Source organism: Mytilus galloprovincialis, chromosome 11 (assembly GCF_965363235.1).
Source record: "Mytilus galloprovincialis chromosome 11, xbMytGall1.hap1.1, whole genome shotgun sequence".
NCBI classification, from domain to species: Eukaryota; Metazoa; Mollusca; class Bivalvia; order Mytilida; family Mytilidae; genus Mytilus; species Mytilus galloprovincialis.
Genome location: NC_134848.1, coordinates 67929524 through 67945084, shown reverse-complemented (window position 1 = coordinate 67945084; position 15561 = coordinate 67929524). Strand labels below are relative to the sequence as shown.

At 31.8% G+C, this 15561-nt stretch overlaps 1 long non-coding RNA gene across 1 annotated transcript in view; it reads right to left on the bottom strand.

Moving 5' to 3' along the window:
- The window catches only part of LOC143052678 (uncharacterized), a 43796-nt gene extending 32368 nt beyond the window's left edge, over positions 1-11428 (bottom strand). Inside the window, exons 1-2 of the long non-coding RNA XR_012971204.1 lie at positions 11343-11428; positions 10284-10427 (exon numbers count right to left, since the gene is read on the bottom strand). This is a non-coding gene — a long non-coding RNA (uncharacterized LOC143052678). The remainder of the gene's footprint in view (positions 1-10283; positions 10428-11342) is intronic.
- Between the last annotated feature and the right edge of the window lie 4133 nt (positions 11429-15561).

Here is a 15561-nt window from a genome sequence, read left to right as displayed (position 1 = left end):
TTTTTGGAATCAGTGTCAAGTAAACTATCAAACAATACCGGAAGTAAACTTTTTAAACCGGAAGTAAAAGATTATCTCCCTTTTCGATATATTTTTTTATAGAAACCATATATTTTTTGAATAAGCGTTCAATAAGCTGCCATTTGGCGCTAAAATTGACATTTTAAACCAATTTTTAATATTTTAATATAAAAAAGGTCTTAACTGGTGGAAAGACCATCAATGGTTCTCTGAACAATTGGTTTTTAATTTTTATTTTTTTTCTTCCGCCAACTTTATTTTCCTTCGCAGTTTTTTTGTTTCGCAAGATGTCGCTTAGACATATGGTACATGATATCGAACAGTTATTACGCTTTTGTAACTGACACCGCGTAACCAAAATCTTTTCAATGTAAGAGTTATCTCCCTGAACACTGTTTTTCTTGTGATCGCTTAATATTCGCAACCGTATAAGAAACCGACAAATTTATTTTACCAAATTGCTCGATATATCCTCAGGATGATTTGATTTATTTGGACCGAAGCTATCCGGAGACTCCATATGAGAGTTATTTCCCCTTTTATATTTGATATAAGTGATATGCATTTTTAACTGGAAAACCATAAGTGTCAGAGGCCTAGGGTCTTTTGTTTTGAGGTCCTTGGTCCAAAAAAAATAAAATGAGGTCAAGGTCAAAGGTCAAGGTCATGATTAAAATTTGGATTTTGGCTTGTGATCTCTTATTTTCAGAAATCATATAAGATATTGACAAAATATTTTCATAAAATTGTTAGTTACGACATGTAGTAACACATAAATTTTAGTCGAAAGGGTACGTAGACATTTGACGCGAGTTTTCCCCCTTTTTATATCTAATATCATACGTATGGTAATATAACTCATGAACAATATAAAGTAGAGGACTAGAGTCTTTTGAATTGAGGTCCTTGGTTTATGACCTTGAAATTGAGCTCAAGGTCACATATGCTAATTAAACGTTCTAGATTTTGACCTTTGCTTTTACCTCATATGTACACATGATAATGCCATGGGACTGTTTGCATTAAGTTGTAAACAATGTGACCTTAAAAAAAACAACCGGAAGTGACCTTTTGTAAACCGGAAGTAGCTATTTTTTGCACTAAATCGATGTAAAAGTATATAGAACCATATATTTTTGGAATCAGTGTCAAGTAAACTATCAAACAATACCGGAAGTAAACTTTTTAAACCGGAAGTAAAAGATTATCTCCCTTTTCTATTTTTTTTTTTATAGAAACCATATATTTTTGGAATAAGCGTTCAATAAGCTGTCATTTGACGCTAAAATTGACATTAAAAACCAAATTTTAATATTTTCATATAAAAAAAAGGTCTTAACTGGTGGAAAGACCATCAATGGTTCTCTGAACAATTGGTTTTTAATTATTATTTTTTTTCTTCCGCCAACTTTTTGTTCCTTCGCAATTTTTTTGTTTCGCAAGAGGTCGCTTAGATATATGGTATATGATATCGAACAATTAATACGCTTTTGAAACTGACACCGCGTAACCAAAATCTTATCCATGTAAGAGTTATCTCCCCGAACACTGTTTTTCTTGTTATCGCTTAATCTTCGCAACCGTATAAGAAACCGTCAAATTTATTTTACCAAATTGCTCATTATATCCTCAGGATGATTTGATTCATTTTGACCGAAGCTATCCGGAGACTCCATATGAGAGTTATTTCCCCTTTTATATTTGATATAAGTGATATGCATTTTTAACTGGAAAACCATAAGTGGTAGAGGCCTAGGGTCTTTTGATTTGAGGTCCTTGGTCCAAAAAAATGAAAATGAGGTCAAGGTCAAAGGTCAAGGTCATGATTAAAATTTTGATTTTGGCTTGTTATCTCTTATTTTCAGTAATCATACAAGATATCGACAAAATATTTTCACACAATTGTTAGTTACGACATGTCGTAACACATAAATTTTAGTCGAAAGGGTACGTAGACATTTGACGCGAGTTTTCCCCCTTTTTATATCTAATATCATACGTATGGTAATATAACTCATTAACAATATAAAGTAGAGGACTAGAGTCTTTTGATTTGAGGTCCTTGGTCTATAACCTTGAAATTGAGCTCAAGGTCATATGCTAATTAAACGTTCTAGATTTTGCCCTTTACTTTTACCTCATATGTACACATGATAAAGCCATGGGACTTTTTGCATTAAGTTGTAAGCAATGTGACCTTAAAAAACACAACCGGAAGTGACCTTTTTTAAACCGGAAGTAGCTATTTTTTGTTCTAAATCAATGTAAAAGTGTATAGAACCATATATTTTTGGAATCAGTGTCAAGTAAACTATCAAACAATACCGGAAGTAAACTTTTTAAACCGGAAGTAAAAGATTATCTCCCTTTTCGATATATTTTTTTTATAGAAACCATCTATTTTTTGAATAAGCGTTCAATAAGCTGTCATTTGGCGCTAAAATTGACATTTTAAACCAAATTTTAATATTTTTATATAAAAAAAGGTCTTAACTGGTGGAAAGACCATCAATGGTTCTCTGAACAATTGGTTTTTAATTATCATTTTTTTTTTTTCCGCCAACTTTTTTTACCTTGGCTGTTTTTTTGTTTCCCAAGATGTCGCTTAGATATATGGTATATGATATGGAACAATTAATACGCTTCTCAAACTGACACCGCGTAACAAAAAACTTTCCCTTGTAAGAGTTATCTCCCCGAACACTGTTTTTCTTGTTATCTCTAAGCCTTCGCAACCGTATAAGAAACCGACAAATTTATTTTACCAAATTGCTCGTTTGATCCTCAGGATGATTTGATTTATTTTGACCGAAGCTATCCGGAGACTCCATATGAGAGTTATCCCCCCTTTTGTATATGATATAGGTGATATGCATTTCTAACTGGTAAACCATAAGAGATAGAGACCCAGGGTCTTTTGATTTAAGATCCTTGGTCCAAAAAAATGAAAAATAGGTCAAGGTCAAAGGTCAAGGTCAAATTCTAAATTTTGATTTTGGCTTATTTTCACTTATTTTCATTAACCTTATAAGATATCGACAAATTATTTTTACTATATTGTTAGTTGCGACATGTCGTAACTTATTAATTTTGGTTGCAAGGGTGCGTAGACAATAAATGGGAGTTTTCGCCCCTCTTATATTTAGAATTATGCGTAAAGTGATATTACTCATGAACCATACATATTAAGGAACTAGTGTCTTTTGATTTGAGATGTTTAGTCTATGACCTTGAAATTGAGGTCAAGGTCATAGGTTAATTGGACGTTCTAGATTTTGACCTTTGCTCGAAATTCATATTTCTACATCATAAAGACATAGCAACTGACATTTTCAATTGAATCTTAATATTTTTATATCAAAATAGATCCTTATTGGTTGAAAGACCTTCAATTGTTCTTTGAACAATTGGTTTTTTTTAATTATTATTATTTTTTTTTTTTTCTTCCGCCTAATTTTTTTCCTTCGCTGTTTTTTTGTTTCGCAAGGTGTCGCTTAGATTTTTGGAATATGATATCAAACAGTTTATACGCTTTTGAAACCAACTCGTTTTAACCGAATACTTTCCCAAATAAGAGTTATCTCCCCGAACACTGTTTTTCTTGATATCTCTAAGGCTTCGCAACCGTATAAGAAACCGACAAATTTATTTTTCCAAATTGCTAGTTATATCCTCAGGATGTTCTGTTTTATTTTGACTGAAGCTGTATAAAGATTCCATATGAGAGTTATCCCCCCTTTTATGTTTCATATAGGAATTTGCATTTCTAACTGGTAAACCATAAGTGATAGAGACCTAGGGTCTTTTGATTTGAGGTCCTTGGTCCAAAAAAATGAAAATAAGGTCAAGGTCAAAGGTCAAGGTCATATTATAAATTTTGATTTTGGCTTATTTTCAGTCATTTTCAAAAGCCGTACAACTTATCGACTAATTATTTTTACTAAATTGTTAGTTGCGACATGTGGTAACACGTAGATTTTAGTCGAAAGAGTACGTAGACATTTGATGCCAGTTTTGCCCCCTTTTATATCTAATATTAGTTGTAAGGTAATACAACTCATTAACTATATATAGTAGAGGCCTAGAGTCTTTTGATTTGAGGTCCTTGGTTGATGACCTCGAAATTGAGCTCAAGGTCATAGGTAAATGTAACGTTCTAGATTTTGACCTTTACTTTTACCTCATATGTATACATGATCAAGACTTGAGACTTTTTAAATTAGGTTGCAAGCAATGTGATCTAGAAAAAGACAATCGGAAGTGACCTTTTGTAAACCGGAAGTAGCTATATTTTGTACTTCAGTAATGAAAAAGTATAAAGAACCATATATCTTTGGAATCAGTGTCAAGTAAACAATAAAAAATTACCGGAAGTAACATATTTTAAACCGGAAGTAAAAAATGATCTCCCTTATTTATATCTTTTTGTATAGAAACCATATATTTTTGGAATAAGCGTTCAATAAGCTGTCATTTGACGCTAAAATTGACATTTAAAACCAAATTTTAATATTTTCATATAAAAAAAAGGTCTTAACTGGAAAGACCATCAATGGTTCTCTGAACAATTGGTTTTTAATTATTATTATTATTATTATTATTATTTTTTTTTTCTTCCGCCAACTTTTTTTTCCTTCACTGTTTTTTTGTTTCGCAAGATGTCGCTAAGATATATGGTATATGATATCGAACAGTTAATACGCTTTTGAAACTGACACCGCGTAACAAAAAACTTCACCTTGTAAGAGTTATCTCCCCGAACACTGTTTTTCTTGTGATCTCTAAGGCTTCGCAACCGTATAAGAAACCGACAAATTTATTTTTCAAATTGCTCGTTCTATCCTCAGGATGTTCTGTTTCATTTGGACCGAAGCTATCCGGAGACTCCATATGAGAGTTATATATGATATAAGTGATTTGCATTTCTAACTGGTAAACCATAAGTGATAGAGACCCAGGGTATTTTGATTTAAGATCCTTGGTCCAAAAAAATGAAAATTAGGTCAAGGTCAAAGGTCAAGGTCAAATTCTAAATTTTGATTTTGGCTTATTTTCACTTATTTTCATTAACCTTATAAGATATCGACAAATTATTATTACTAAATTGTTAGTTGCGACATGTCGTAACTTATAAATTTTGGTTGGAAGGGTGCGTAGACAAAAAATGGGAGTTTTCGCCCCTCTTATATTTAGAATTATGCGTAAAGTGATATTACTCATGAACCATACATATTAAGGAACTAGTGTCTTTTGATTTGAGATGTTTAGTCTATGACCTTGAAATTATGGTCAAGGTCAAAGGTTAATTGGACGTTCTAGATTTTGACCTTTGCTTTAAATTCATATTTATACATCATAAAGCTATAGGAACTGACATTTTCAACGGAATTTTAATATTTTCATATCAAAATAGATCTTTATTAGTTGAAAGACCTTCAATTGTTCTTTGAACAATTGGTTTTTAATTATTAGGTCTTTCAACCTTTCAGTTGAAAGACCTATTGTATTTGTTCTGATTATTATTATTATTATTATTATTATTATTATTATTATTATTATTAGGTCTTTCCACCTTTCCGTGGAAAGACCTATAGGTTTTGTTCTGATTATTATTATTTTTTTTTTCTTCCGCCTAATTTTTTTTCTTGCGTAGTATTGATGTTTCAAAAGATGTCGCTTAGATATTTGGAATATGATGTCGTATAGTTTATACGCTTTAAAAATTTACAACTGCGTAACAAAATACTTTACGTTGTAAGAGTTATCTCCCCAAACACTGTTTTTCTTGTGGCCACTACTCCTTCGCAACCGTAAAAGATTACGACAAATTTATTTTACCAAATTGCTCGTTACTTCTTCAGGATTAGGATATTCATTTGGACTGAAGTTATACAGAGACTCCATATAAGAGTTATTTCCCCTTATGCATTGATATAAGTGATATGCGTTTCTAACTGGTAAACCATCAGTGATATAGGCCTAGGGTCTTTGGATTTAAGTTCCTTGGTCCAAAAAAATGAAAATAAGGTCAAGGTCAAAGGTCAAGGTCATATTCTAAATTTTGATTTTGGCTTATTTTCACTTATTTTCAACAACCATGAAAGATATTGACAAATTATTTTTACTAAATTGTGAGTTGCGACATGTTGTTACTTATAAATTTTGGTTGGAAGGGTGCGTAAACAATAAATGAGAGTTTTCGCCCATCTTATATTTAAAATCATGCCTAAAATGATAAAACTCATTTACCATACATATTACAGACCTAGGGTCTTTTTATTTGAGGTTCTTGGATGGTGACCTTGAAATTGAGGTCAAGGTCAAAGGTTAATAGGACGTTCTAGATTTTGACCTTTGCTTTAAATTCATATTTATACATTATAAAGTCATAGGAACTGACATTTTAAATTGATTTTTAATATTTTGATAATAAAATAGATCTTTACTTGTGGAAAGACCTTCAATTGTTCTTTGAACAATTGGTTTTTAATTATTATTTTTTTTCTTCCGCCAACTTTTTTTTCCTTCACTGTTTTTTTGTTTCCCAAGATGTCGCTTAGATATATGGTATATGATATCGAACAGTTAATACGCTTCTGAAACTGACACCGCGTTACAAAAAACTTTACCTTGTAAGAGTTATCTCCCCGAACACTGTTTTTCTTGTTATCTCTAAGGCTTCGCAATCGTATAAGTAACCGACAAATTTATTTTTCCAAATTGCTCGTTATATCCTCAGGATGTTCTGTTTTATTTTGACCGAAGCTATCCGGAGACTCCATATGAGCGTTATCCCCCCTTTTGGATATGATATAAGTGATATGCATTTTTAACTGGTAAACCATAAGTGATAGAGACCTAGGGTCTTTTGATTTAAGATCCTTGGTCCAAAAAAATGAAAATTAGGTCAAGGTCAAAGGTCAAGGTCAAATTCTAAATTTTGATTTTGGCTTATTTTCACTTTTTTTCATTAATCTTATAAGATATCGACAAATTATTTTTACTAAATTGTTAGTTGCGACATGTCGTAACTTATGAATTTTGGTTGCAAGGGTGCGTAGACAATAAACGGGAGTTTTCGCCCCTCTTATATTTAGAATTATGCGTAAAGTGATATTACTCATGAACCATACATATTAAGGAACTAGTGTCTTTTGATTCGAGATGTTTAGTCTATGACCTTGAAATTGAGGTCAAGGTCAAAGGTTAATTGGACGTTCTAGATTTTGACCTTTGCTTTAAATTCATATTTATACATGATAAAGCCACAGGAACTGACATTTTTAACTGAATTTTAATATTTTCATATCAAAATAGATCTTTTTTAGTTGAAAGACCTTCAATTGTTCTTTGAACAATTGGTTTTTAATTATTATTATTATTATTTTTTTTTTTCTTCCGCCAACTTTTTTTTCCTTCACTGTTTTTTTGTTTCGCAAGATGTCGCTAAGATATATGGTATATGATATCAAACAGGTAATACGCTTTTGAAACTGACACCGCGTAACGAAAAACTTCACCTTGTAAGAGTTATCTCCCCGAACACTGTTTTTCTCGTGATCTCTTAGGCTTCGCAACGGTATAAGAAACCGACAAATTTATTTTTCCAAATTGCTCGTTATATCCTCAGGATGTTCTGTTTCATTTGGACCGAAGCTATCCGGAGACTCCATATGAGAGTTATCCCCCCTTTTATATATGATATAAGTGATTTGCATTTCTAACTGGTAAACCATAAGTGATAGAGGCCTAGGGTCTTTTGATTTAAGATCCTTGGTCCAAAAAAATGAAAATTAGGTCAAGGTCAAAGGTCCAGGTCAAATTTTAAATTTTGATTTTGGCTTATTTTCACTTACTTCATAAACTTTATAAGATTTCAACAAATTATTTTTACTAAATCGTTAGTTGCGACATGTCGTAACTTATGACTTTTGATTGGAAGGGTGCGTAGACAATAAATGGGAGTTTTTGCCCCTCTTATATTTAGAATTATGCGTAAAGAGATATTACTCATGAACCATACATAATACTGATCTAGGGTCTTTTGATTTGTGATCCTTAGTTTATGACCTTGAAATTGAGGTCAAGGTCATAAGTAAATTGGACGTTCTAGATTTTGACCTTTGCTCGAAATTCATATTTTTATATCATAAAGACATAGCAACTGAAATTTTCAACTGAATCTTAATATTTTCATATCAAAATAGATCCTTATTGGTTGAAAGACCTTCAATTGTTCTTTGAACAATTGGTTTTTAATTATTTTTTTTTTTTTTCTTCCGCCTAATTCATTTCCTTCGCTGTTTTTTTGTTTCGCAAGATGTCGCTTAGATTTTTGGAATATGATATCGAACAGTTTATACGCTTTTGAAACCAACTCTGCTTAACCGAATACTTTCCCTTGTAAGAGTTATCTCCCCGAACACTGTTTTCCTTGTTATCTCTAAGGCTTCGCAACCGTATAAGAAACCGACAAATTTATTTTTCGAAATTGCTTGTTATATCCTCAGGATGTGCTGTTTTATTTTGACCGAAGCCGTATATAGATTCCATATGAGAGTTATCCCCCCTTTTATGTTTGATATAAGAATATGCATTTCTAACTGGTAAACCGTAAGTGATAGAGACCTAGGGTCTTTTGATTTGAGATCCTTGGTCCAAAACAATGAAAATAAGGTCAAGGTCAATGGTCAAGGTCACATTATAAATTTTGATTTTGGCTCATTTTCACTTATTTTCAAAAGCCGTATAACTTATCGACAAATTATTTTTACTAAATTGTTAGTTGCGACATGTCGTAACTTATAAATTTTGGTTGAAAGGGTGCGTAGACAATAAATGGTAGTTTTCGCCCCTCTTATGTTTAGAATTATGCGTAAAGTGATATTACTCATGAACCATACATATTAAGGAACTAGTGTCTTTAGGTTTGCGATCCTTAGTCTATGACCTTGAAATTGAGGTCAAGGTCATAGGTTAATTGGACGTTCTAGATTTTGACCTTTGCTCCAAATTCATATTTAGACATCATAAAGTCATAGGAACTGACATATCAACTGAATTTTTAATATTTTCACATCAAAATATGTTGTAAGTGGTGGAAAGACCATCAATGGTTCTCTGAACAATTGGTTTTTAATTATTATTATTATTATTATTATTTTTTTTTTTCTTCTGCCAACTTTTATTTCCTTCGCTGTATTTTTGTTTCGTAAGATGTCGCTAAGATATATGGTATATGATATCGAACAGTTAATACGCTTCTGAAACTGACACCGCGTAACAAAAAACTTTACCCTGTAAGAGTTATCTCCCCGAACACTGTTTTTCTTGTGGCCACTACTCCTTCGTAACCATAAAAGATTACGACAAATTTATTTTACCAAATTGCTCGTTACATCCTAAGGATGTTCTGTTTCATTTTGACCGAAGCTATCCGGAGACTCCATATGAGAGTTATCCCCCCTTTTATATATGATATAAGTGATATGCATTTCTAACTGGTAAACTATAAAGGATAGAGACCTAGGGTCTTTTGATTTAAGATCCTTGGTCCAAAAAAATGAAAATTAGGTCAAGGTCAAAGGTCAAGGTCAAATTCTAAATTTTGATTTCGGCTTATTTTCACTTATTTTCATTAACTTTATAAGTTTTCGACAAATTATCCTTACTAAATTGTTAGTTGCAACATGTCGTAACTTATAAATTTAGATTGGAAGGGTGCGTATACAATAAATGGGAGTTTATGCCCCTCTTATATTTAGAGTTTAGCGTAAAGTGATATTGCTCATGAACCATACATAATACAGACCTAGGGTCTTTTGATTTAGGTTCCTTGGTTTATGACCTTGAAATTGAGGTCAAGGTCATAGGTTAATTTTACGTTCTAGATTTTGACCTTTGCTTGAAATTCATATTTTTACATCATTAAGCCATAGGAACTGACATTTTCAACTGAATCTTTATATTTTCATATCAAAATAGATCCTTTTTGGTTGAAAGACCTTCAATTGTTCTTTGAACAATTGGTTTTTAATTATATGTATATTAAGATAACGATATCTTATAACATATTATGACCCCTATGGGCTTCCGTATATTTTTGAAAGCTTTCAAAACAAATTTTTTCTAGGTCTATTCATCCGATCGACATAAACAATATCGGGTTGACACAATGCTTAATTTAAATGTACTGTAAATTTCATCACACAATACACATCCCTTGTACTACATTATCAAAAACATCATACTGTCATACTTACAGGGGAGACAGTTTCAATAGGGGAGTCTGTCAGTGGCACTGTATCCTATAACTCGTTGGGTGGACTCGGTGTGTGTGGTGGTGATACTGTAGGTGTTGGCAGATCTTCTTCATCGTCAAGCTCATGTTGTGAAACATTAGTTCTCTATAAAAGACATTGTAACGTTTTAACACATTTAAATTATAGTGGTTAAATATGATCAAATATAAGAAATGTTGGGGAAAAGATTATCTGTTTGTTCAAATTTTGGATATTTCTTTCTGTTTGACGAACAACGTTTTTTAAATACTTTATCAGTGTTTAACATGATAAAACCAGATGTTCCGCAGGACGCAGATTTATACGACCGCAGAAGTCAAACCCTGCACCGTTTAGGCAAGTATGGCCACACCATTCAAGCTTGATATAGCAAATTCAAATTCAAATTCAAAGTTTTATTGCCATATAAACTTTACAGTTTGTGACATAATATAACAACAACAAAAACAAATAAAGATAATAACTAAGTAACTCAATATATATACACAAATTCAGGTAAATATTAAAGGGTCCCCTGTCCTCAGTTCCACTGACTTTTTTATAAAGGATCCTAGTTTATTCACTTGTGTTGGTGTTGATGGGTTAAGTATATATATAACTTTGTCATTGTCAGTGAGATTAGCAAATGAATTACTTTCTCTGTTAATGCAATCAAAATATGTTAATCTAATATTTGAATTATGAGAACAATTTATTAAGAAATGTTTCTCGTCATCTAGTACTTTGCATTTTTTGCAAAAGTCTCTCTTCGCGAGGAATTTTAAAATGCCTCCCTTTTTCAATTAATAATGAATGGTCACTGATTCTAAGTTTTGTAATTAATTTTCTAAATTCAAAGTTTGGGTTAGAGAGGAATTATAAATTGTTAAGAATGTGATAGAAATCAAAATACGTACATTAAGATGTAAATTTGATAACAAATTAAAAATGAATTATTTCTTCAATCATTAGTTGCAAGAAGGGTTCATCAATTTTTGAGGTAAGTATAAAATGACACAAAAAATTCATAAAAGTTATTACCTGTGTAGCTGGAATTTCTCTGTTAGGGACTATATACACTTTGCCAGCACGGATTGTAGAAGCCAGATCAGTGACATTGTTGCTGTTGACAACTGGAGCCCGTCTTGTTACGAAAACTAGGAAAAGAGAACACATTACACCTATTCTCGCTGGACTGGACTGCACTGGCTCCCTGTTGAATTCCGTTCAAAGTTCAAAATCCTTGTCTATACGTACACGGCATTGCAAGGAACTGCCCCGGACTATATACAGGAACTATTACATCTCCAAACAACAACTAGGGCACTACGATCAGAGGGCAGCCTTAGACTCGAACTGCCACATGTCCGAACAAAAACGTACGGTGAAAGACAATTTAATCGTGCTGCCGCTACCCTATGGAACAATCTACCTGTACAAATTCGTCACTCTAAATCTGTTCAGTGTTTTAAAAAACAATTGAAGACATATTTTTACAGACTTGCGTTTAATAAGCTGTCATCTTAATTCTTATTCCTTTTATTTGAAAATGTGCTGTGATTTTTGTTTTTTTGTTTTTAGTTCTTTTAAACATAACATTTTTTATTTCATTTTGTTTTGTGGTTAACTTAATATATTTTTATCATGTATATATATATGTAAAGCGCCTTAGAGTGATTTTATTGTTATATAGGGCGCTATAGAAATTTTTACTATTATTATTTATTATTATAATTTGTAGCTCACGCTTTGCACCTTTTAAACACTTTGCGTACTGGAAGCCAACAAGCTGTAAGGGGTGTTGTGGATAACACTTGTAAATAAAATCTTCCAGCTGTGGTAAACTCCATCGTCTGTCTAGTGACACTGTCCCTGACCCTGGTGGACCTAAATTAAAACATAGTTTAAACTTGAGGCTCCAGTTAAAATGGTCTTTCACACCAGCAATTTAAGTCATAAAAAACAGATTATCACCGAAAGGGTATTTTAATTGTTCATGTCAGGGGCATAACCTACAAGATAGAGATGATTTGTTTTCAATCATTATAGAAAGTGAATAAGTAAAAGAAATCAGCCAGTTTAGTTCATTTTTATCAAAATTAGCAAAGAAATCACTGATGAATTATTGACTTGCAAGTGTATAATTCACCCTTTTTGGATCATATTCATGTGATCTTCAAGCTTAAACGACTCATTTGAAAGAAATATTGTTAAAACAAAACAAAATGATATTTGTTTAAATATTTTGGATTATACAATCAATAACCTTTTAAGTTTTCCTTATATAAAGAAAGAGGCTAACCATTAAATTACAAATCTGTCTCAAAATTTGCAGATTTGGGCAAATAACTAGACCGATTTGTACTGCGGTTGTACAATCCAAGATGGCGGTATACCATGTATCTACCTTAACATGAAATTAAGCAGACTTACATATTTATATTTATGCTAATGTTTATTTTTGGGAAAGTGACCGTCGACAGTCTTCGATGGTCATCTCAATGGTTAATAAGTTTGCATCTATACTTAAATTCACACGAAATGCTGGTATATATTATTGAGTTCGTGCATTGTTATTAGTCTATTTCTGACTAATTTAGGTTATTTGAATATACGTTTTAGTATGGTATAAATCAAATATGTGAACATGAATTTGACAGGAAATGCGTCCTTGCCCATTCAAATAATTTGATATAAAAGTGAATTACAGTAATTTAGTTGACAACTTAACTACCTAGTGCTGTTGGACTTGTTTCAAAGAAGATGTTGCCCATTGTAATGTTAGTTATATATACAAATGGTTATTTAAGGTCTTTCACATCTGCAATTTCTCAATGGATGTTATAGAAATTTATATATAAAGTGTGTATTACAAAGTATTTTACAAGTTCGAACTAGAGACTCACTTGCATCTTCAACAATAGCCATGTTTGGTAAAATTCACCATTAAAGGGCAATAATTCTTTAAAGAGTTAATTGACAGTTTTAATCATGTGGGAATATTTGTTGATCTTTTCTGCTGGTGATTTTTGCTTTTTATTTCTTTCCAATCTTTATTTGTAGATATTTAAATTGATAAAACTATAAAAAATGTTGATGAAACTAAAAATTTCAAAAATCCTATAATAAACAGTTGAAATAAAAACATGTAAAAAAGTATCTCATTCAATTCTAAGACATATGAATAAATCTAAAATTGATTGATATTAACAAAGGGAAAATTAGTGGACCAGATGGGATGGTAAAAGAAAGGATCATTACCGTTACGGTAGATTTTTGCTTTAAAGACATATGAAAAGACGGACACCATTATTCCTATTTACTCAAAAAATTGGTTTGTGAATATATATTAGTTTTATAAAATATCAAAAATATTCACGTTATTGTCCCAAAAAAGTTTTCGATACATCAGTTAACTAGAATATCTAGCAAAGGACTTACCGAAACCGTTATCCAGACAATCTCTCTTGAATTCCTTCAAAGTTGACATTGGTTTGTTGAGTAGGAAAAGTCTTGCCCTCCAATGTCTAAATGATGGTCGACCTCTTCCCCTAGGAGTTGTGACTGTAAAACAAAAGTGTTTTCATTTTAAATATAAAATCCCTGTCAAGTATTGCAAAAAAAATGAACAAACAATATATCTAAGGCAAAGGTCAAAAGACAATAAGTCATCACCTGCTCAAGTGTTTCTTGCCAAAAATATATTTTTCGTCATGAAGCTCAAAGTTCAATGTCACATGAAGGTCATAATTGTATGGGATACACCATCCGATGATGATACATCCACATGTCAAAGATGTAAGGCTTAGGACAAGGGATGAAGAAGTTATAGTTTGGTCATGTTTCTTTCGAAAAAAACATCTTAAGGTCAAATTTGAAGGTTTTATGAAGATCATTATGATACAAGTCACTTTACCTCATGATAATACATCCATATGCCAAATATCTAAGGCCTCGATCATAAGACAAAAAGGTTATGGCCGTTATCTACTATCAGAATGGATCTTGATCTAATTTATATCTAGCGAATTTGAGGATAGGGGCATATTTTAAACTTTGATAGAAATAAATCTGGTGGTAAATGTTTTTTTTTTAATGTTTGCAAGAATAACAGACTGATAAAGCACTACAAACAGTTATTTTTTTTAGTTTTAAGGACTCATAAAAAAAAATCATATACTTGAATTCTTATTCATTTTTGTTGGCTAAATCAACCTTTTTCGTGTGAACAAAAAATGAAATCCCGAAAATGAAACTTACAAGTAAACTTAACTTTGTCTTAGTGAGTTATTTAAACATGCCTCTCAGTGAGTTATTTAAATATGCCTTTCAGTAGGTTATTTAAACATGCCTTTCAGTGAGTTATTCAAACATGCCTTTCAGTAAAGAGTATTGATAAACTAAACTTTGTCTCAGTGAGTTATTTAATGCTTTCAGTGAGTTATTTAAATATGCCTTTCAGTGAGTTATTAAATATGCCTTTCAGTGAGTTATTTAAACATGCCTTTCAGTAAGTTATTTAAACATGCCTTTATGTAAGTTATTTAAACATGCCTTTCAGTGAGTTATTTAAACATGCCTTTCATACAAAAATTGGTCTAAACTGACCCTCAAACCATCAATGATTCTGAAATGAGGAGTACCCAAATTGCATCTATGCTTAAATTCGCATTGTCAAAAGTCGAATAACAGAGCTTTTGTTTAATTTCTTCAAATATTTTGAACAATTGGATATAAGTCCATGCTTACTCTTCTTTTTTTTTTAAATGGGTACTTGTAACATATTGTATTTGATCATTTTAAAAAGATGACGTTTTGATGACGTCGCATGGCGATGTTTCAGTACCTTTTGCTTTTTCAGTAAACACTTCGTCTATTGATAAGTACTGTGAACGTTTTGTGCATATCTAAATATTTTCACCTATGTTGAAAGATGTGCAAAGTATCAAATCATAAAAATACAAATTGTGTAGTCTCTAGGAAATCTTGTATGATGTCCGCTGCTATTTTTGCTAAATAGGTGCAATTTGGGTACTCGGTGCAATTTGGGTACCGTTACGTTAGGCAAATATACTTTAATTTTATATAAAAGTGATATTTTAAATGAGATACTCTTACTTATCACATATTTGTTATGAATACCTTAGGTTTTGCATATGCAATAACCTCAAAATTGCCCGGGGCAAAAAAGAGATATCCATATTGTGCCCTGTACCTAATGACGTGACGTCATTGCATCCTGAACGACACGTTTTAATAA